The sequence below is a fragment of the Leopardus geoffroyi genome, chromosome B1, assembly GCF_018350155.1.
Source record: "Leopardus geoffroyi isolate Oge1 chromosome B1, O.geoffroyi_Oge1_pat1.0, whole genome shotgun sequence".
NCBI lineage: Eukaryota > Metazoa > Chordata > Mammalia > Carnivora > Felidae > Leopardus > Leopardus geoffroyi.
Window position 1 is genome coordinate 17,569,639 of NC_059327.1, and position 23,614 is coordinate 17,593,252.

The 23,614-nt window shown below is 37.4% G+C and overlaps 1 non-coding gene across 1 annotated transcript; it reads right to left on the minus strand.

The window, feature by feature from the left end:
- Nucleotides 1-4,295: 4,295 nt before the first annotated feature.
- On the minus strand, nt 4,296-4,398 carry LOC123596612. The gene has a single exon (XR_006711772.1). It is a non-coding gene; the product is annotated as a U6 spliceosomal RNA (small nuclear RNA).
- Nucleotides 4,399-23,614: the final 19,216 nt, after the last annotated feature.

Consider the following 23,614-nt stretch of genomic DNA (forward strand, 5'->3'; position numbering starts at 1 on the left):
ATGAAAATAGAATTATTACAACCAATCCCTCAGAAATACAAGCAATTATCAGGGAATACTATGAAAAATTATATGCCAAAACTGGACAACCTGGAAGAAATGGACAAATTCCTAAGCACCCACACACTTCCAAAACTCAAATAGGAAGAAATAGAAAACTTGAACAGACCCATAACCAGCAAAGAAATTGAATCAGTTATCACAAATATCCCGACAAATAAAGAGTCCAGGACCAGGTGGCTTCCCTGGGGAATTCTACCAGACATTTAAAGCAGAGATCATACCTATCTTTCTCAAGCTAGTCCAAAAAATAGAAAGGGAAGGAAAACTTCCAGACTCATTCTATGAAGCAAGTATTACTTTGATTCCTAAACCAGACAGAGACCCAGTAAAAAAAAGAGAGAACTAAAGGCCAATATCCCTGATGAATATGGATGTAAAAATTCTCAATAAGATACTAGCAAATCGAATTCAACAGCATATAAAAAGAATTATTCACCATGATCAAGTGGGATTCATTCCTGGGATGCAGGGCTGGTTCAACATTTGCAAATCAATCAATGTGATACAGCACATGAATAAAAGAAAAGATAAGAACCATATGATCCTGTCTATAGATGCAGAAAAAACATTTGACAAAATTCAGCATCCTTTCTTAATAAAAACCCTCGAGAAAGTCGGGACAGAAGGAACATACTTAAACATCATAAAAGCCATTTATGAAAATCCCACAGCTAATATCATCCTCAACGGGGAAAAACTGAGAGCTTTCTACCTGAGATCAGGAACACGACAGGGATGTCCACTGTCACCGCTGTTGTTTAACATAGTGTTGGAAGTTCTAGCATCAGCAATCAGACAACAAAAGGAAATCAAAGGCATCAAAATTGGCAAAGATGAAGTCAAGCTTTCACTTTTTGCAGATGACATGATATTATACATGGAAAATCCGATAAGACTCCACCAAAAGTCTGCTAGAACTGATACATGAATTCAGCAAAGTCGCAGGATACAAAATCAATGTACAGAAATCAGTTGCATTCTTATACACTAATAATGAAACAACAGAAAGACAAATAAAGAAACTGATCCCATTCACAATTGCACCAAGAAGCATAAAATACCTAGGGATAAATCTAACCAAAGATGTAAAAGATCTGTATGCTGAAAACTATAGAAAGCTTATGAAGGAAATTGAAGAAGATATAAAGAAATGGAAAAACATTCCGTGCTCATAGTTTGGAAGAATAAATATTGTTAAAATGTCAAAACTACCCAAAGCTATCTACACATTCAATGCAATCCCAATCAAAATTGCACCAGCATTCTTCTCGAAGCTAGAACAAGCAATCCTAAAATTTGTATGGACACATAAAAGGCCCCAAATAGCCAAAGTAATTTTGAAGAAGAAGACCAAAGCAGGAGGCATCACAATCCCAGACTTTAGCCTCTATTACAAAGCTGTAATCATCAAGACAGTATGGTATTGGCACAAAAACAGACACATAGACCAATAGAATAGAATAGAAACCCCAGAATTAGACCCACAAACGTATGGCCAACTAATCTTTGACAGAGCAGGGAAGAATATCCAATGGAAAAAAAGACAGTCTCTTTAACAAATGGTGCTGGGAGAACTGGACAACAACATGCAGAAGGATGAAACTAGACCACTTTCTCACACCATTCACAAAAACAAACTCAAAATGGATAAAGGACCTGAATGTGAGACAGGAAACCATCAAAACCCTAGAGGAGAAAGCAGGAAAAGACCTCTCTGACCTCAGCCGCAGCAATTTCTTACTTGACACAACCCCAAAGGCAAGGGAATTAAAAGCAAAAATGAACTACTGAGACCTCATGAAGATAAAAAGCTTCTGCACATCAAAGGAAACAACAAAACTAAAAGGCAACCAACGGAATGAGAAAAATATTTGCAAATGACATATCGGACAAAGGGCTAGTATCCAAAATCTATAAAGAGCTCACCAAACTCCACACCCGAAAAACAAATAACCCAGTGAAGAAATGGGCAGAAAACATGAATAGACACTTCTCTAAAGAAGACATCCGGATGGCCAACAGGCACATGAAAAGATGTTCAGCGTCGCTCCTCATCAGGGAAATACAAATCAAAACCACACTCAGATATCACCTCACGCCAGTCAGAGTGGCCAAAATGAACAAATCAGGAGACTATAGATGCTGGCGAGGATGTGGAGAAATGGGAACCCTCTTGCACTGTTGGTGAGAATGCAAACTGGTGCAGCTGCTCTGGAAAACAGGGTGGAGGTTCCTCAAAAAGTTAAAAATAGATCTACCCTATGACCCAGCAATAGCACTGCTAGGAATTTACCTCAGGGATACAGGAGTGCTGATGCATAAGGGTACTTGCACCCCAATGTTTATAGCAGCACTTTCAACAACAGCCAAATTATGGAAAGAGCCTAAATGTCCATTAACTGATGAATGGATAAAGAAATTGTGGTTTACATACACAATGGAATACTACGTGGCAATGAGAAAGAATGAAATACGGCCCTTTGTAGCAACTTGGATGGAACTGGAGAGTGTTATGCTAAGTGAAATAAGTCATACAGAGAAAGACAGATACCATATATTTTCGCCCTCATGTGGATCCTGAGAAACTTAACAGAAGACCATGGGGGAGGGGAAGGGGGAAAAAAAAGGGAGGGAGGCAAACCATAAGAGACTCTTAAAAACTGAGAACAAACTGAGGGTTGATAGGGGGTGGAAAGGAGGGGAGGGTGGGTGATGGGTACTGAGGAGGGCACCATTTGGGATGAGCACTGGGTGTTGTATGGAAACCAATTTGACAAGAAATTTCATATTTTAAAAAAAACACAAAACAAAACAAAACAGAAAAACTCAAATGGGAAGTAGGAAATCCGATACCTCTAGAATATAATAAATATCATGAGGAAAAATAAAAGTCCAATCTGTTAACTATTATTTGATTAATTTTTATTCTTAGAACACAATTTAACTTGTTATTAAAAATGAAACAAACTTATTTTATAATTTTGCAGAGAGAGAGAGGGAGACACAGAATCTGAAGCAGGCTCCAGGTTCTGAGCTGTGAGCAGAGAGCCCGATGTGGGGCTTGAATCCACAAACCATAAGATAATGACCTGAGCCCAAGTCGGACGCTTAACTGACTGAGTGACCCAAGCTCCCCTACAATTCACTGACTTTTATGGAGGAAATTTCAGTAAAGCCTTGGCCTACCCCACCCTCCAGTATTTATTGTACTATCTGTCTCTTTTATATGGATGTACTTTAAAGGGCTTTTATCAAATACCAGTGATCAAGAGTCATCTTTATGTGTGAACAGCTTTCAGTGCATTCTAATTTTGAAGTGCATCGAAGTCAAGCAATTCACTTTCATTTTGGATCAGCAAATTGCATAATTCTCTACAGTCCCTATTATCATATTCATTTCAACAGATCATAAGACTGTCTTCTGTGTTTAGGACTCTCTATGCTAAAAAAATTAAATAATTAAATACCTCAACTTTTGTCTCATTCATTTATCACATCTGTATATATGCAATTTCTATCACTGCATAAGAAATCATCACAAAATTAGCAACTTTAGAAGAGCACACATTTATTATCTGTTTCTGTGGGTCAGAAGTCTGGGCAGAGATTATCTGAGTCCCCTGCTCAGAGGTCCAAGGACTTGGCTGGGCTTTATTGTCATCTGGAGGCTTGGCTGGGGAAGATTTGCTTCCAGGGTCAGATTATTGGCATAATTTTCTTGAGGCTCTATGACTGGATGGCATTCCTTGGCTTTTCACTGGTTGTCAGGTGAAGGGTACCCTCAAGTCCTAGATGTTGCTTACAGTCCCTTGCCATGTGGCTTCTCCTAAATAGTCATTAATTCATCAAGCCCACAAAGATGGACTTCAGTCCAGTCTGCAAAGACAGAGTCTCATATAATAGAACATAACTGTGGAAGTGATATCCATCACCTTTGCCATATTTTATTCATTAGAAGCAAGTCATATCCTACCCAGACTCAATGAAAGGGATTACATGAAGGTATGAATATCAGTGGGTAGAAACCATTAGGGGCTAAGTGAGGAGCTGATTGTTCCAATTCCCCTCCATCAAAAACAAAAATATGTGACTCTGGAAAATGAAATCCAAGGTTACATAAAATGGGTTAGTTCCCAGTCATGTCATCTTTGCATATTCAGAAAAATTATATGAAGTTTACTAAAAGTAAGGAATGTCTTAGATTTTTTAAATTCTTAGTACTATATTAAACTTTTTTTTTTTAATGCTTCACCAATTTCCGTGTCATCCTTGTCAGGGGCCACATTAATCCTCTCTGCATTGTTTCAATTTTATAAGCTAACTTTTTAAATTGCTGGCCTATCTAAATTTCTTGAAGACTGGATGTGCTTACTAGTGATCTCAAATTGTAGAATGTTGTGAACTTCTGGAGAAAGATGGTGGAATGGGAGGACCCTAAGGTCATATCTTCCCATGGATACAACTAGATAACATTCATATCAGTATAAATGACCCAAGGGGGAAAAAAAACCCAAAGACTTGCAGAACCAACTCCAACAATTAAATATAGAAAAGAAATCATATCAAAGAGGATAGAAAGGGCGGAGGTGGGGGAAGCTAAATGGACCTACAGGTCTGTCTACTGGAAGGAGAGACCCAGAGGCCAAGGGAGTGAGAGAAACAGCCTATCATGCCAGGAAGCCTACACAGAGAAGACAAATCCCATGACATTTGGCTTTGAAAAACAGAGGGGCTGAATTTTGTAAGTTCTTATAACCAGCAGGACTTATAGCCTGGAACTTTAAAAATCAGTGGACTTGGCCCTGGGACAGCTGGGAGGATGATAGGAAATGGAATCCCCATCTCCAAAAAGACAGCACAAAAATCAGCCCACAGCATAAAGGCAGCAGTTTGAAAGATGCCTGGAGCATACTGGAGGGAGAGTGACATACTAATCACAGAGCATGTCCCACCGGGACACAGATCCCTGGGAAACTCTTCCAAAAACAAAGGAGATGGCAAGTGCCAATACCCTCCCCTGTCTCCAACATAAACATCTGACCATCTGTGGGATCCAGTGTAGTTCAGGCATTCAGTACTTAACTTGCTTATGCTGCACTCTGCACCCTCCAGTCTGACATGTCTCATCCCCAGCAATGCAGGTCCCTTTCCCCAGAAGACTGGAATGAACCTTACCAACACTGCATCCCCCAACTGTGCACTTGCAGTGCCTTGGTGTCCTTGGTGATGACAGTGGCTGGTCACCTCCTGCTGGAGGACATGCATACCTTTTCAAAACCACATGCCTTACCCTCCCACACTTTGTGGAGTGGCCTCTGCCTCCCCTTGGGCAGACGAACAGTACCACCTTGTTAAAAGTGTGTACCCCACTACTTCAAAAACAGGAGACATGGTTGACTTTCCTAACAGAGAGCTAGCTAGACACAGTGAGGAGACAGAGGAATGTGTCCCAGATGAAAGAACAGGACAAAATTACAGCAAGAGACCTAAGCAAAACAGAGACAAGTAATATATCCAATAGAGAATTTTTTTTTCAATATATGAAGTTTAGTGTCAAATTGGTTTCCATACAACACCCAGTGCTCATCCCAAAAGGTGCCCTCCTTAATACCCATCACCTGCCCTCCCCTTCCTCCCACCCCCCATCAACCCTCAGTTTGCTGTCAGTTTTTAAGAGTCTCTTATGCTTTTGCTCTCTCCCACTCTAACTCTAACCTCCTTTTTTTTAAAACTAATGATCATAAAGCTACTCATTTGACTTGAGAAGAGAGTAGAGCCAGTGAGACCCTTACCAAAGAGATAAAAAAAGAACCAATCAGAGATGAGGAACACAATGATTGAAACAAAAAATAGACTAGACAGAATAAATAGCAAACTAGAGGAAGCAGAAGAACAAATCAGTGACCTGGAGAAGACAGTAATGAAAAGTAAACAGCTGAGCAGGTGGGAGAAAAACAATACACAAAATGAGAATTGACACAGGGAACTCAGTGACTCCATTAAGAATAATAACAGTCACATTACAGAGATCCCAGAAGGAGAAGATTGAGAGAAAAGGGGAAATGAAAACTTATTTGAAGAAATAATAACTGAGAATTTCCTGAATCTGGGGAAGGAAACAGAAATTCAGATCTAGGAGGCACAGAGAGCCCCTAACAAAATCAACCCAAGGAGGTCCACACCAAGACACACAGTAATTAAAATGGATAAAAGTAGTGATAAGGAGAGAATTTTAAAAGTAACAAGAAAGGGCACCTGAATGGCCCAGTCAGTTCTGCATCCAGCTCTTGATTTCAGCTCAGGTCATGATCTCACGTTCGTGGGTTTGAGCCTTGCATTGGGCTCTGTGCTGGACATGTGGAGAGTGTTGGGATTCTCCCTTTCTCCCTCTGCCTCTGCCCCTCCCCAGCTCATTCTCATTCATTCATTCTCTCTCTCTCTCTCTCTCTCTCTCTCTCTCTCTCTCTCCTCAAAGATAAATAAACTTAAGGAAAAAAAGCAGCAAGAAAAAGAAAACAGTTATAGGGAAACCCCATAAGGCTATCAACTGATATTTCAGCAGAAATTTTGAAAGGCAGAGGGAAGTGGCATCATATATTCAAAGTGCTAAAAGGAAAAAAATCTGTAGCCAAGAACACTCATTCCAGCAAAGCTATCATTCAGAATATAAGGAGAGAGAAAGATTTTCTAAAACAAAAATTAAAGGAGTTCATGACCACTAAATGAGCACTACAAGAAATATTAAAGGGGATTATTTGAGTGGTGAAAAAAGACCAAAAGCAACAAAGGCTAGAAAGTAACAGAGAACATCATCAGAAACAACAGCTTTTTTAGGTAATACAGGGGCAGTAAATTTATATCTTTCAATAATTACTGTGAATGTAAATGGACTAAATGCCCCAATCAAAAGACATAGGGTAATAGAATGTTTAAAAACTAAGAACCATCTATATGTTGCCTACAAGAAACTCATTTTAAGACCTAAAGACACCTGCAGATTGAAAGTGAGGGAATAGAGATTCATTTATCATGTTAATGGACATCAAAAGAAAGCCAAAATAGCCATACTTATATCAGAAAAACTAGATTTTTAAAACAAAGACTGTAAGAAGAAATGAAGAACATCATTATATCATAATTAAGGGGTCTACCCATCAAGATGTAACAATTTTAAATATTTATGTCCCCAACTTGAAAGAACCCAAATATATATATCAACTAATAACAAACATAAAGAAACCCACCCATTGATAATAATAAAATAATCATAGGGTACTTTCACACCCCATTTACAGCAATGGGCATGATCTAAGCAGAAAATCAACAAGGAAAACAATAGCTTTGAACGACACACTGAACAAGATGGACATAACAGATATATTCAAAACACTTCATCTTAAAGCAACAGAATACACATTCTTTTCAAGTGCACAAGGAACATTCTCCAAAACAGATCACATATGGGGTAGCAAATCAGCTCTCAACAAGTACAAAAAGAATGAGATAATTCCATACATTTGTTCAGACCACAAGCTTATGAAACTTGAACTGAGCCACAAGAAAAAATTTGGAAAGACCACAAATACATGGAGGTTAAATAACATCCTACAAAAGAATGAATGGGTTAACCAGGAAATTAAAAAAGAAATTAAAAAGTACATGGAAGCAATTGAAAATGAAAACATGACAGTCTAAACCTTTTGGGATTCAGTAAGGCAGTCCTAAGAGGGAAATATATTGCAATACAGTCCTAACTAAAGAAGCAAGAAAAGTCTCAAATATACAACCTAACATTAAACCTAAATGAGACAGAAAAGGAACAGCAAATAAAGCCTAAAGCCAGAAGAAGGAAAATAATAAGGACTAGAGCAGAAATAAATGAAAGAGAAACAACAACAGCAAAACAGTAGAACATACCAATGAAACCAAGAGATGGTTCTTTGAAATAATTAATAAAATTGATATACCCATAGCCAGACTGATCAAGAAGAAAAGAAAATGGACTCAAAGTCCTAAACAAAAGAGGTTAGGTCACAACCAACACAACAGAAACACAATCATAAGAGAATATTATGAAAAATTATATGCCAACAAACTGGGAAATCTGGAAGAAATGGAAAAATTGTTAGAAACATAAACTACCAAAACTGAAACAAGAAGAGACAGAAAATTTGAACAGACCCATAACCAGTAAAGAAGTTGAATCTGTAATAAAAAATCTTCCAATAAACAAAAGCCCAGGGCCGGACAGCTTCCCAGGGGAATTCTACCAGACATTTAAAGAAGAGTTAATACCTATTCTTTTGAAGCTGCTCCAAAAAATAGAAATGGAAGGAAAACTTCCAAACTCATTCTACAAGGCCAGCATTACCTTGATTCCAAAACCAAAGACCCCACTAAAAAGGAGAACTACACACCAATTTCCCTGATGAACATGGGTGCAAAAATTCTCAATAAGATACTAGCAAACCAGATCCAACAATACATTAAAAGAATTATTTGCCATGGACCAAGTGGGATTTATCCTCAGGTGCAGGGCTGGTTCAATACCCACAAATCAATCAACATGCTACATCACATTAATAAAAGAAAGGATAAGAACCACATGATCCTCTCAATAGATGCAGAAAAAACATTTGACAAAACGCATCATTTCTTGATAAAAACCCTCAAGAAAGTGGGCATCAATGGAACCTAACTCAACATCATAAAGGCCATATATGAAAGACCCACAGCTGAGATCATCCACAATGGGGAAAATTGAGAGCTTTTCCTATGGTCAGGAACAAGACAGGAATGTCCACACTTACCATTGCTATCTAACATACTACTGGAAGTCCTAGCCTCAGCAATCAGACAACAAAAAGAAATAAAAGGCATCCAAATTGACAAGGAAGAAGTCAAACTTTCACTATTTGTGGATGACAGGCTATTCCAATTAGGATCCAAAAGATTCTGCCAAAAAAAATTGCTAGAACTAACACATGAATTCAGCAAAGTTGCAGGATATAAAATCAATGTACATAAATCTGTTGCACTTCTATACACCAATAATGAAACAGCAGAAGAATAAATAAGCGAATCAACCCCATTTACAACTGCACCAAAACCCATAAGACACCTAGGAATAAACCTAACCAAAGATGTAAAAGAACAGTACTCTGAAAACTATAGAAAACTTATGAAAACAATTAAAGAGGACACAAAGAAATGGAAAAGCATTCCATGCTCATGGATCAGAAAAACAAGTATTGTTAAAATGTCTATACTACCCAAAGCAACCTACACATTTAATACCATTCCTATCAAAATACACCCAGCATCCTTCACAGAGGTATATCAAAGAATCCTAAAGTTTGTATGGAACCACAAAAGACCCCAAATAGTCAAAGGAGTCCTGAAAAAGAACAACAAAACTGGAGGCATCACAATTCTGGATTTCAAGCTAGATTGCATATCTGTGGTTATCAAGACAGTATGGTATGCCACAAAAAAAGTGGACACATAGATCAACAGAACAGAATAGAAAACCCAGAAATGGACCCACAACTGTATGGTCAACTCACCTTTGACAAAGCAGGAAAGAATACCTAGTGGAAAAAAAAGACAGTCTCTTCAAGTGATGTTAGGAAAACTGGATAGCAACATGCAGAAGAATGAAACTGGAACACTTCCTTACACCATACACAAAAATAAATTCAAAATGAATGAAAGACCTAACTGTGAGACAGGAAACCATCAAAATCCTAGAGGAGAAAACAGGAAACTACCTCTTTGACCTTGGCCAGAGCAGCTTCTTACTAGGAATGTCGCTGAAGGCAAGGGAAGAGAAAGCAAATATGAACTATTGGGATTTCATTAAGATAAAAACTTTTGCACAGCAAAGAAAACAATCAACAAAATGAAAATCAGCCTATGGACTGGGAGAAGATATTTGCAAACAGCATATCTTATAAAGCGTTAGCATCCAAAATCTATAAAGAACTAATCAAACTCAACACCCAATAAACAAACAATCCAGTTAAGAAATGGACACAAGACATGAACAGACACTTTTTTCCAAAGAAGACATCCAGATGGCTAACAGACACATGAAAAGATGCTCAACATCACTCATCAATAGGGAAATACAAATCAAAACCACCATGAGATACCACCTCACACCTGTCAGAATGCCTAAAACGAACAATACAGGAAACAACAGGCGTTGGTGAGGATGCAACAAAAGGGGAACCTTCTTAAACTGCTGGTGGGAATGCAAACTGGTGCAGCCACTCTGGAAAACAGTAAGGAGGTTTCTCAAAAAGTTGCAAATAGAATGACCCTACGATCTAGCAATTGCACTAGGTATTTACACAAAGGATACAAAAATACAGATTTGAAGGGGCACATGACCCCAATGTTTAGAGCAGCATTATTAACAACAACCAAACTATGGAAAGAGTCCTAACATCCATCGACTGTTGAATGGATAAAGAAGAGGTGATATATATGATATATATATATATATATATATATATATAATATATATACACATATATATATGTGTGTGTGTGTGTGTGTACACACACACACACACACACACACACACACTGGAATATTACTCAGCCAAGAGTAAGAATGAAATTTTGCTATTGGCAAAGACGTGGAGGGAGCTAGAGTATATTATGCTAAGCAAAATAAGTCAATCAAAGAAAGAAAAATACCATATGATTTCACTCATAAGTGGAATTTAAGAAACAAAGCAGTCAAAGTTATGGGAGGGGGAAAAAAAAGAAAAAAGAGACAGGGAAACAAACCATAAGAGACTCTTAAAGATAGAGAACAAACTGAGGGTTGTTGGAGGGGAGGTGGTCGGGGGATGGGCTAGATGGTGATGGGTATTAGGAGGGCACTTGTTGGGGAGCCTGGATGGCTCTGTCAGTGAAGCGTCAGACTTTGGTTCAGGTCACAGTCTCATGGTTCATGAGTTCAAGCCCTGTGGTGGGCTGTGTACTGACGGTACAAAGCCTGCTTTGGATCTTCTGTCTCCCTTTCTCTCTCTCTCTCTCTCTCTCTCTGTCCCTCCTCCACACACGCTTTATCTATCTCAAAAATATTTTTTTTTAAAGGATGGCACTTGGGGAACCTGGGTGGTTCAGTCAGTTAAGTGTCTGACTTAGGCTCAGGTCATGATCTCACAGTTTGTGAGTATGAGCCCCACATTGGGTTCTGTGCTGACAGCTCAGAGCCTGGAGCCTGCTTTGGATTCTGTGTCTCCCTCTCCCTCTGTCCTTTCCCCCCTCTCTCTCTGTCTCTCTCTCTCTGTCTCTCTCTCTCTCTCAATAAAAAAAATAATTAAAAAAAGGAGGGTACTTGTTATGATGAGCCCTGGGTATTTTATGTGAGTGATGAATCCTTGAATTCTACTCCTTAAACCAATATTGCACTGTATATTAAGTAACTAGAATTTAAAATTTAAAATTTTGAAAAGAAGAAGAAGAAAAAAAAGGAGTGTATGCAGCCAGTGCTTTATATATGAGACTTTGATATAGAATTGAGCTGGCATTAAAAAAATCATTCATAAAGAATAGAATATTTGTTAAATCATATTAGAAGAAATGGTTTCATTATGTAGAGAATAATGAGCCTACCTCACATCATATTACAAAATAAAGTCCTGATGGTCTGTTGAGATATATATTACAAACAAATCTATAATGCTAATGAGCGATATGCCTTTAGATCTACCAATTTTTATAAAAAGATTTCTAAAAATATCATCATCCAATAGTGTCATAAATCCTCAAACTCTGAATTGTATTATTCTAGCTCTGTTTAGCATGTTTACATTCAAGAAGAGGCTAGATCTTCAAAAAGAGAGCGTCCAAACCTATAAAAGTAAAGAGAATAGGTTTCGAAGAGGCCATTAGATTTGGTATCCAGTAACTTGTTTGTAAGTTTAGAGAAAGGAATTTCACTAGCCAGCTGGGGGCATACTCTTAAAAGCACCCAGAGCATTTTGGACATACTATAGGTGTGGACTCACCTTCACCAAACATTTGGCAACAAACAAGCTTTTCTCGTCAAGCCATTGAGAAAAACAAAAATGCTGTTTATTTTCATTTTATTTGGAGATGCAGACACGTTCCTGCAGCCAAAGCAAAACTTGGAACCATTCTGGATTTTGGTCTCTGAGCTTAGGTTTACTTTTGTGTTTAATAAAAGAGTCAACGATACTTTTGACAATCAGTGGTTTTTCCCCCCAAGTCCTAGCTAGCATTATCTCCCTTCGCAAACCAGGCTCCTGCAGCCAGCCTGTGGTAAACAATTCCTGAAAGCGTAATAACCACTGCCACTCTTGCCTCCTCAATTACTGCTTTGCCATCTTCCCAGCTCATGTTGTAAACATCCTGAAATGAAGCCTCTATAAACCCAAGCTATTGGCTTCCATAAGGGAACATGTCATTAAAAAAGAAAAGGTTTATAAAGGCATTATTTTTTTTTGGCCAAGATAATTGAATGTATTCTTTTCTTTCCTCATGATTCATTCTAAATGGTAAGAGTTTTATTTCCAGAAAATATTTTTGAGATTACTGGAATTTAGTAGCAAATACAGAAAATAATCCATCCAATACTCTAAATAATGGGCTGGAGAGTAGGAAGCATTTTGTACGTGTGTCACCCTATAGAGAGAAACCTGAAGCCAATTTATATAAGGAGAATAGAGTTTGCCACTGTAGCAGAAGAGGATTTTCACCTTGCCTCACTGCTATGGGGAGCAGTCCTCTTGGGTAGAAAAGTCAGAAGGCAGCAGAAGATAACATTTCTACTTAACATGTGAAAACAAAATTCTAGTAGTGAGGATTTTCAGAAGGAAGTGTGGACTCTTCAGAAATAGTGAGTTCCATGTCACTAGAGGTATTCAGGCAGGGGTTGGGTAGTTGTAAACAAACAAACAAACAAACAAACAAACAAACATTGTAAAAGCATTCATAAGGCCTCAGTGACTTTCCAGTACTAAGAGTCTATATTTCTGAAAATTCATTTGGGGGCTAAAGTTGTATACATCCTTGTCATGCATGTGATTCTCCAGCCTCAAGAGTCAGTGAATTGGTTTTACACTTCACTTGACGCAGACAAGTTGAGGGGGACAAGTGGAGGCTCTCGTATGCTCTTTGACTCCGTAGAGCATTCTCAAGGAGTCAGGGTTGGAACAAGGAGGAAAAATAAAAGGCATAAATGTTTCAGTGAGCATCACTGGTGTGGGAAACTCTTGCAGTCTTCCCTGCATGAGAAAAACACGTGGCACAAACAAAAGTCCCCATAAGGACTTTGTCAGGGATTGTGTTTATCGTTCTTCCTCGTTTGAATTCTTTTCCTCCCACCCTCTCTCTACCCATGAAAATTCACGTTTTCCTGTCCTAAGTCACATGGGACTTCCCCCATAAAGTAATTTACTGATTCATAAAATAAAATAAACACCATAATCTCCTCTTACATGCTTCCCATATGTCTTTTCCTCTATTTGGTTTTAGCGCTTAGCAGGTACTTATTACTTTTATTCTAAAAATATCTTCCCTCACCTACTAGAATCTAAATTTTTGAGGACAAAGACTGTGTCTAATCGATCCTTATATCACCTAATGTGTGTAATTCCCTATCTTAAACCTAGTGAATCTCAAAAGATATTAAACGAATGGGTTAATGAACAGGATGTTCTGTATAGAGGGAAAATGGCAAAGTTGACTTCTTGCTGCAGACACCTCCATCCCATTCCTAAGATCTCCCCTACATGCTCTTTTATTTCAGACTTTGTGCTGGAAAACAACAGAAGTGAGAAAATACGAGGGGTACAGAGTTGGGAAGTTTGTCAGGGGCATATGTAACTTTATGAAATATCAGTTTCAAAGATCAACTTACAGTTTTTTCCCCCTTTCAGATAAGAAGCACAGTGTGTGAGTGGCATTGGAAAGAGGGGAAAGGCCAAGTGAAGTTCAGTCACTCACCACAAAAGGCAATAAAACAAGACCATTGAGAAAGGTACTGGGAAAATGACTTTCCTTCAGAACTGCAAACCCTGTCAACAGCATGAGGTAAACCTCAGTCAACACACCAAGTGTGGGGAAGGTAAGAAGATTTCAAGCAACTCAAACACAAAGAAAAAGCTTTTTAAAACATTAGTGACTCTTTTCCACATTTCCACTTAAGCTCTATCCATAAGGGAAATATCCTCCCATATTCCACAGCAATATATCTTTTTTTTTTTTAACATGTAGCCCATTGCCAGCCACCTAGAAGTGGAGGTGGAGATGTTGAACAGCTACCTTGGAACCGAGTTCTTAATATGGGTTCCGAGGGTTAATACTCAGTAAAGCAAAGCGGATGATGGCCAGATAAAACAGTCACAGCCCTCAGATGGAAAATAATGTCGCTGGGCAAGCCAAAATATAATTTCTCCTCTGACTTTTCCCTCCAGGAAGTTCTTGTGAAAAACACCTTTCCAGCACAATAGTCATCGAATCCAATTATATATTTTTAGACACTACTAACCATTTTTTTTTTTCTTTTCTTCCATTTCAAGAAAATTCTGCACATCTGGAAAGAACAGCAATGAAGAACAGGAGCTGGCGCTTTCGTGCTCGGCTCCTACTGGGCATGTTTCGTTTAATTTCCTCCGTTTTTATGACACTTTCCTACGCTGCTACTCCAGACATTCAATAAAACACCTCACCACGTAGGAAGCATGAGGGAAGGAAAATCTAAAGAAAGTCTGACAGAAGTTCTGAGCGTCTGCTCACCACAATGATCAGCGAAGGCAGGCAGGAGCATATACTCAGGTTTCTGAAAAACACTTCTCTAGGGTCTCCCCTTAGTCTCTGTGTAAAAACTCGGCTGCCTTTTGCAACTCTGATTCCTTGTCACACAAACCGTCTTACTTGCTTCGGCTTCTATAGTCTGCCCACCTCTTCCATGTCAGAAAGAAGGAGTACAAATGGCCCTATGGTTGATTCGGTTTTCCATACATCTCTCATCTCATCTACAATCAGTCAGTTTCTCCAATCAGCAAGTGAGAAGCCATTTCTTTCTATCTTCTTATTTACAGAGAAGCAAGAACTAGTTATGGAAACTATCTAGAGCAAGCCCACGGTCTGGTCAAGACAAGGAGGAATTAGATAATCGGATTAAATAGGTCAAGAGCTGAGTCATGACCTGGGCTTTAAGCACAATGAGGAAGCAAGCAGGACAAGGTTGAATTACTGAGTGCCTAGGGAAGCCATTTGTTTAGAAAAGGATCTGAAGTAAATGAAGAATACTTAGCACCTAGTCTCTGGGGATTGATTACCAAAGAAGAAACTGTCTTTTGTTTGTTTACAGTATGTGAATGAGTTCCAGATCCTTGCTGGATGTGAGGTGAGGAGAGTCTATGACAGTACTGGGTGCCCACAATATGTGAGAAAAGAAGAAAAACACAAAATGAGGAGGACATGGGCATGAAAGCCAAACTTTATTCTGTAAACTTTTCAGGGAATGACTTGTGGCCTATTTTAAATATCCAAAATTAGCATTTTCTTTTACCACATTTTCTTCTTGATACAGGCACACTGCCAGTTAAATGGAGAACAATTTCTCTGTCATATCTCTACTGGGAGGGGTGATAAATAAATCCCTTGGTTTATTTTTTAATTTTTTCTTATTCATCAAATATTTGTAAACTTGTCTTCAATTCATGCAGGCCTGTGCAAGACACTAAGCTTAGAATGGACTTACTCTTAAAATTTAATTTTTAAATTTTACTGTGGAAACAACATGAGATCTACCTCTTAAAAATTTTATTAAATGTACAATATATTATTGCTGACTATAAACATGATGTTGTACAGCTAATCTCTAGAGCGTATTCATCTTGCTTAACTGAAACTTTATACCCATTGCTTAGTTATCTCCCAATTTCCACCTCGTTGCCCAGCCTCTGGCAACCACCATTCCAGTCTTTGATTCTACGAATTTGACAATTTTAGATATCTCATATAAGTGACATCACTCAGGATCTGTCTTTCTGTGACTGGCTTATTTGACTTAGCATAACGTCCTCAGTTCATCAATACTGTCACATATTGCAGAATTTCTGACTTTTTAAGGCTGAGTAGTATTCCACTATATGTATATACCATAGTTTCTTTGTCCTTTCATCTGCTGATGGATTTTTAAGTTGTTCCCACAGCCGTTGTGATCAGTGCTGCAGTGAACACAGGCGCACTAATATCTCTTCAAGAGCTTGATTTTGATTCTTTTGGGTAAATATTCAAAAGCAGGATTACTACTTCACATGGTAGTTTTATTTTTATTTCATTTTTTCCATAAAGATTGTATATACATAAGGTGTGTGACATGGTGTTTTGATACCCATATACAGTAAAATGGTTACTACAGTCAGGTTTGACCAACGTGTCCCCATTCTTCCACCTTATTGCCCTTGGTAAACAGTATTCTGCTCTCTGCTTCTAGGTATTCAAACAATTTTTTTTTTTAGATTTCCACATTAAAAAAAAAAACGAGATCATGCAGTATTCTTCTTTCTGTGCCTGGCTTATTTCACTCAACATAATGTTCTCCATTTTCATCCATGTTGTCACAAATGGCAGCAGTGCCTTCTTTTTAAAAGCTGAGTAATATCCCACTGTATGTATATACCCAAATTTCTTATTCATTTATTCATCTGCCAATGGACAGACTGTTTCTGTGAAGGCTGCTATAATGAATATTGGAGTAAAGGTATCTTTTCAAAGTACTGATTTTATTTCCTTCAGGTATATAACCTGAAGACAGACTGCTAGATCATATGATAGTTCTATTTTTTTAATGTTTATTTATTTTGAGAGACATACACACACATACAGAGAGAGAGAGAGACAGAGAGAGCGTGCATGAATAGGGGAGGGGCGGAAAGAGAGAATCCCAAGCAGGCTCGGGGTATAGCCCAATGAGGAGCTTGACCTCATGAACTGTGAGATCATGACTTGAGTTGAAACCAAGAGTTGGACACTTAACTGGCTGAGCCACCACAGCACCCCGGCAGATCTATTTCTAATGTTTTGAGGAAGCTGAATACTGTTTTCCAATTTACAAACTTCTCAATAGTGTATAAATGTTCCCTTTTCTCTACATCCTCACCAACATTTGTTATCTTTTGTCTTTTTGATAATAGTCATTTTAACAGGTATGAGGTGATATCTCGTTAAGTTTTGGTTTGCATTTCTCTGATGATTAGTGATGTTGACAACTTTTTTATATACCTGTTGGCCCTTTGTATACCTTCTTTGGAAAAATACCTATTCAGATTCTTTGTCCATTTTTAAATTGGGTTGTCTGTTTTACTATTGAGTTGTATGAGTTCCTGATTTATTTTAGATATTAACACCTTATCAAATATATGGTTTTCAAATATTTTCTTCCATCCCATAGGTTGCCATGCCATAGAATGCCTTTTCATTTCGTGATAGTTTCCTCTTCTTTGCAGATAATTTTTAATTTGACATAATCCCACTTGTTTATTTATGCTTTGCTTGCCTGAGCTTTTGGTGTCATGTCCAAAAAATCATTGCCAAGCTCAATCGCAGGGAGACTTTTCCCTACATTTTTTTCATTATATTTTTATGGACTAAGGTCCTATGTTTAAGTCTTTAATCCATTTGAGTTGATTTTTGTGTGTAGTGTAAAAGAAGGGTCCATAAATTCCTTGATTTAAAACAACAAAATCCTTCTTTTCCTCCTTTCTTTGCTTCTTCTTTCCTTCATTTCCATCCTTCCCTCCAACCTTCCCTCCATTTCTTTCTTCCCTCCATTCCTTCTTTCCTTTCTTCCTAATTTAGTAGACAAACCATTAGATAAAGATGTGAAAAACTATCATCCTCAGTTATAGGAACAGCAACCTGGCAGGGGCTTCCAGAATTTGAGTGAGGTAAGGAGAGTGTCTGGGAGAGTTGGTGCACTGGTGGCAGCCTGGCACTGAGCAGTGGAGCATGCCCAATTTGGGGAAGATATCTGACAGGGGAAGTGGGTAGTGGCAATCTGGTGCGGTATATTAGAGACTGGGTTGGGTGAAGATGTCTTCCATGTGAGAGAATGACAAAATTAGTTGCTGTTACAAAGTAGTGAGGAACCTAGCAGATTGAGGAGTTTGTCTACAGCAGTCATGGAGGATGAGGAGGGTGGATAGGAGAATGATGATGGCTATAATAAGAGTTGGGTACATTATGAAAGGAAATAATTATATACACTGAGAATAACTGAGTCAGATTTTTGCTGGGGGAGAAGGAAGTTACAAATGTGGAAAAAGGGAAAACTAGAATAGACTCTGCAATGTTGGATTGGAAATGGAAATATTAATGTGAATTCATAGTTTTCAACTGATAGATCATAGATAGATATGGATATAGATATATAGACAGATAATATAATTATATGTAATTTAATTATATATATATTATATATATTAAATATATATATTTTATATTATATATTATATATATTATATATATTATTATTATATATTATACTATATATTTATAAAATATATATATATTTAATAATATATATTAAATATATATATATATATATCCTAGCTCTGTCCTGAGACAGTCTGAAAGCAGAAATACCCCACTGGCAATAAGCATATCTTTCACTCAGCTCTTGCTTTATAAATACCATTCTCCACTAAAAGAAACCAGGGTACCTTGGAGAAATTTCTGATTCTTCGGCTGGGGAAGAGAAGAAAGAGAAGGAATATTCTGTTGTACCATAAAATAAGGAAATGTTCCATAAATGATGAAACCAAATGTCAAAAGGATACATGAACCAGCGTGAGACTCCTTCTAGTCTAATCTGGGATATTTAAACATCAAAATAAATAGTAACTGATTATAGCCAATTGAATGAAAGAAATCCACAAGTACATGCAAATATGAATGAATGAATGAGAAGTGAAAGATTTTAATAGTCAAATGCCAATTAATAAATACAGAAAGAACTACCATCACAGTAATAGTAACCTTGGCAAAAATATCAATGCATGTCAAACATTCGGGTGAAAGTTAGATGATATACAGGAATTTTACATCGATTTGGTGAACGTCTGCACAAAACACTTAATTAGAAAGATGAAAGAGAGAATCTTTACAATGGGGAAACCTGGAGGAAACTACCTTCATCAAGTAGTTATGTTTTTTGTTTGTTTGTTTTTTTAATTTTTTTTTTTCAACGTTTATTTATTCTTGGGACAGAGAGAGACAGAGCATGAACGGGGGAGGGGCAGAGAGACAGGGAGACACAGAATCGGAAACAGGCTCCAGGCTCTGAGCCATCAGCCCAGAGCCCGATGCGGGGCTCGAACTCACGGACCGCGAGATCGTGACCTGGCTGAAGTCGGACGCCCAACCAACTGCGCCACCCAGGCGCCCCAGTAGTTATGTTTAATATCGCCAGGAATGTCACAAACTGAATTTGCTTCTAACTTGCTTATAATTTGCTGAGGTACAATGAGAATATTGCTATATCTTTGTTTCCTGATATTCCTGACAATATTTAAATAAATCTAGACATGAAGAAAAATCAGACAAACCTAAATTGAGAAGCATACTACAAAACAACTGGCCTGTAATTTCTAAAAGTTAAGTCATGCAAACCAAGTAAAGATGAAGGAATGGATCCAAGGTGAACCAGACTAAACAGACTACGCGTCAACGAAATAGAACTGGATCCTTTCCTATAAGGGGTATCATTGGAAAACGGTGAAAGTTTAATGAAGGCTATGGATTAAGTGGTAGAAATGTATCCATTTTAAATTCCTAATTTTGATGGCTATATTTTAGTTAGGTAGAATGATGTCGTTGTGAGAAATTCATATGTCGGAGGTGACAGGGCATCAAGTCAGAATCTTAACATAAAATGATTTAAGAAAAATAAAAATAAAAAAGCTCTTGGTACTTTTCTGTCAACTTTTTGTAAGTTTTGAATTATTTTTAAATAAAAATTTAAATATACCCACAGAAGTATGGATAAGATTGGGGAATTCTGAAGAAGAGCAATAAATTGTATCAACATTATAAACCGGCTGTGATATTGTACTATAGTTTAGCAAAATGTTTCCACTGAGGGAAATTGGTTAAAGGTTATGTGGAAATTTCTTATCCTTTTTTTTTTTTTAACAACTCCATGGGAATCTACAATTATCTCAAAATTTTTAATTATGAGAAAATTAGATTAAGGGGAAGTAGTATTTACTGAGCATAGCCTCTCGTTCAATCTTTGTAACAGCCATGACATTGGTATTGTATTCATTACGCAGATTAAGAAAATAAAGTGAGGAATTTATTTATTTTCATTTTTTTAATGTTTTATTTATTTGTAAGACAGAGAGAGACAGAGCATGAGTGGGGATGGGGCAGAGAGAGAGGGAGACACAGAATCTGAAGCAGCTTCCAGGCTCTGAGCTGTCAGCACAGAGCCTGACATGAGGCTCGAACTCACAAACTGTGAGATCATGACCTGAGCTGAAGTCCGATGGTTAACCGACTGAGCTACCTGGATGCCCCCCCCCTTTTTTTAATTTTTTAAAATGTTTTATTTATTTTTAAGACAGAGAGAAGTAATTTAAATAAAAACTTTAAAAAAGAAAATAAAGTGAGAGAGTTCAAATACTGCTTAAGAGTCAACCATTAGTAAATAGAAGAAATGGAATTGGATTAGAATTTTGTCTGGTTTTACAGTTGGAAAAAAATCTTGCTAAAAAAAAAATCTAAAAGAAAGATTCCAAATATACTCAATCACTGTTATTAAAGGAAACTAATAAATGCACATTTTTTATTACGTGGATTTAAAATTAAAAAAAAAAATAAAAGAACGAAACTAAATTCTCTGGTCAGGCCACGGGGGTACATAATTTTGATTACTAAGATCCCAGAGTACTCAAAGTTCAATATAAACCTGCTAATAACACTTTCACAATTCAGCTAAAAGGAGAGTAGTAACACCCTAAATGGAGTCCAAAGTGCAGGAGAAATTCTGTCGTTGGTATTTTCATGGCAGAAATTACAATTTATAACTGAACAGTTAACAGTAAATATGAAAGCACAGGTTTTCGAGTAGAAGAATGGACACAAGATGTAGGGGAGAGTATGTGGATTATCTAAGAAGATTTTATCCTCTGAAATTAGCAAATGTTTAGTGTTGTATGCATAGGATATGTTCTCTAAGGGAAGACAGATTCTTCTATAAAAAACAAATCACACCACAAGGCAAATAAACTCACTGCTGGTTGTCCTTTCTCTGAAAACAAGGCTTCTGCTCTATGACTAGAACTCCAGCTGTAGTGCATAGAAACATCACTTACAGAGCGAAGCATGGGGTACACTCTAGATGAAAAATGGCTGCAAAGTGGAGAAAAATTGCATATACATATGTGGGAGCATACTGGAAGGCCAATTATTATTTAGTATTAACATTATTAAAAATAGAAATTGGAAAGATATAAATTGCTCACAGAGAACATATTTCCGATTTTCTCTGGTCCCAACAATGAAGAAAAAAAAAAAGATTGTAACATCTGAATCTATGCAGGAAGGTTCAAGAATGCAATCATCTTTCTTCTCCCAATCTGACATAAAGCTTAGTATATTATTCACTGAAAAATATGCTTCAAAGATGAAGACACATAATAATAGCAAATATTAGGTGACCTTCTCTAAGTTTTCCAAAGTTACCAGTTGGCAAAACTGACCTAGCTAAAAACTGAAAGAACAGCTTGGATATACTTACACTGATATTTTATTTTATATATTTTTTATTTATTTATTTTGAGAGAGAGAGAGAGAGAGTGCAAATGGGGGGGAGGCAGAGGGAGGGAGAGAATCTTAAGCAAGCTCCTCGCCCAGCACAGAGCTTGATGTGGGCTCGTGGGTCATGACCTGAGCTGCAATTGAGAGTTGGACACTTAACTGACTGAGCCACCCAGGCGCCCCTTTACTGATATTTTTAAAAAGCTGTATCTTTATGTATTTTGTAGGCTGCAACTCAAGAATTTAAAAAAAACTATCTTATGGGAAGTATATTTCAAATGTCTACATTTGTCTACCAGGTGTATGGAGATAGCTGGGCTAAGACCTCATATTAACCTCTAGACTTCCTGTAAGAATGATTAACTGAGAGATTTAAAGCAATGCTCCTTTTCTAGTCTTTTAAAACACCAAGAGTGCTTAAAGAGCTATACTTAGTGTCTACTAGAATTATTATCTAGTGCATTTAAATAATGTGCATTTACATGAATAATATATAATTTAGGTCAGATTTTTTTTACGTTAAGTGTGATTAAATACATTTTTCCCTAATCTTCAATTATTATTCAGGCAGGTTTTCTCTCATTCTTGAGGAAAATTAGCTCATCCCTAGTCTTTACTCGGTCACACTGATTTTATGGTACTTATCACTGGCTCCTCATGTGGGAGTTAAAATACCTTATTCAAGTATCAAAAATTTTATAGCCTTTTTCTCTATCTTCTGTAGACTTCTATTTCCCCTTATTATCCTTCTGTTAAGAGAGACATAATTAATTTCCTCTTGAAAACTATCAGTGCAAAGTTATAAGTTACCTTTCAAGTTTCAAGTTTTCGCTCTGCTTGTCCACTTCCTTATGTTCCAATAGAAATTATGTATCTGAGCAATAAAATGGTCTGGAAAAATGATGAAAGTCTTTTTAAATTTTCAAATAAATGTTATCTGCACATGTACTTTAAATTTTTTTCTCTAGGTGACTTTCCCAATCAGGTATTTCACAATATTGTGTTTTACCTCCTTTCCCCTTACTCAAGTCTAAATGTTTCTTAATAAACTAGAGCACACTAAGAAACTATTTAAATGTTGGGGCACCAGGGTGGTTCAGTCAGTTGGGAGTCCAACTTTGGCTCAGGTCATGATCTCATGGTTGGTGGGTTCAAGCCCCACATCGGCCTCTGTGCTGACCGTTCAGAGCCTGGAGCCTGCTTCAGATTCTGTGTTGCCCCCTCTCTCTCCCCAGCTTGTGTGCTCGCTCGCTCTCTTTCTCTCTCTCTCTCAAAAATAAACATTAAAAAAAGAAACTATTTGAATATCTTTAATTGTTTTTTCAAGAAAAGGGGGAAAGCAAAATACTGGACAAAAACTTAGAGATGCGGCTCAGTTAGTTAACAGGCATTTTTACACATATGTTCAGAAAATATTTTTCAGACTTCAAATGTTGACCATACTTTCTCCCACATGTATATCTTCAGGGTGAGTTAAAATGCTAATATTAGGTAGTCTGGTCATTGAACAATGTCCTATTTCGACCCTGCCCTTGGAGAGCCCCAGGTCATCAGGCAACAATGAAAGAATTTGAAAGATTATCTGACATCATACATTTTATTTGTTTTTTTTTTAATTTTTAAAAGTTTATTTTACTTATTTTTGAGAGAGAGAGAGAGAAAGAGAGGAAGCAAGGGGTTGAGAGAGAGAGAGACAGAGACAGAATCACAAGCAGGGTGCAAGCTGTCAATGCAGA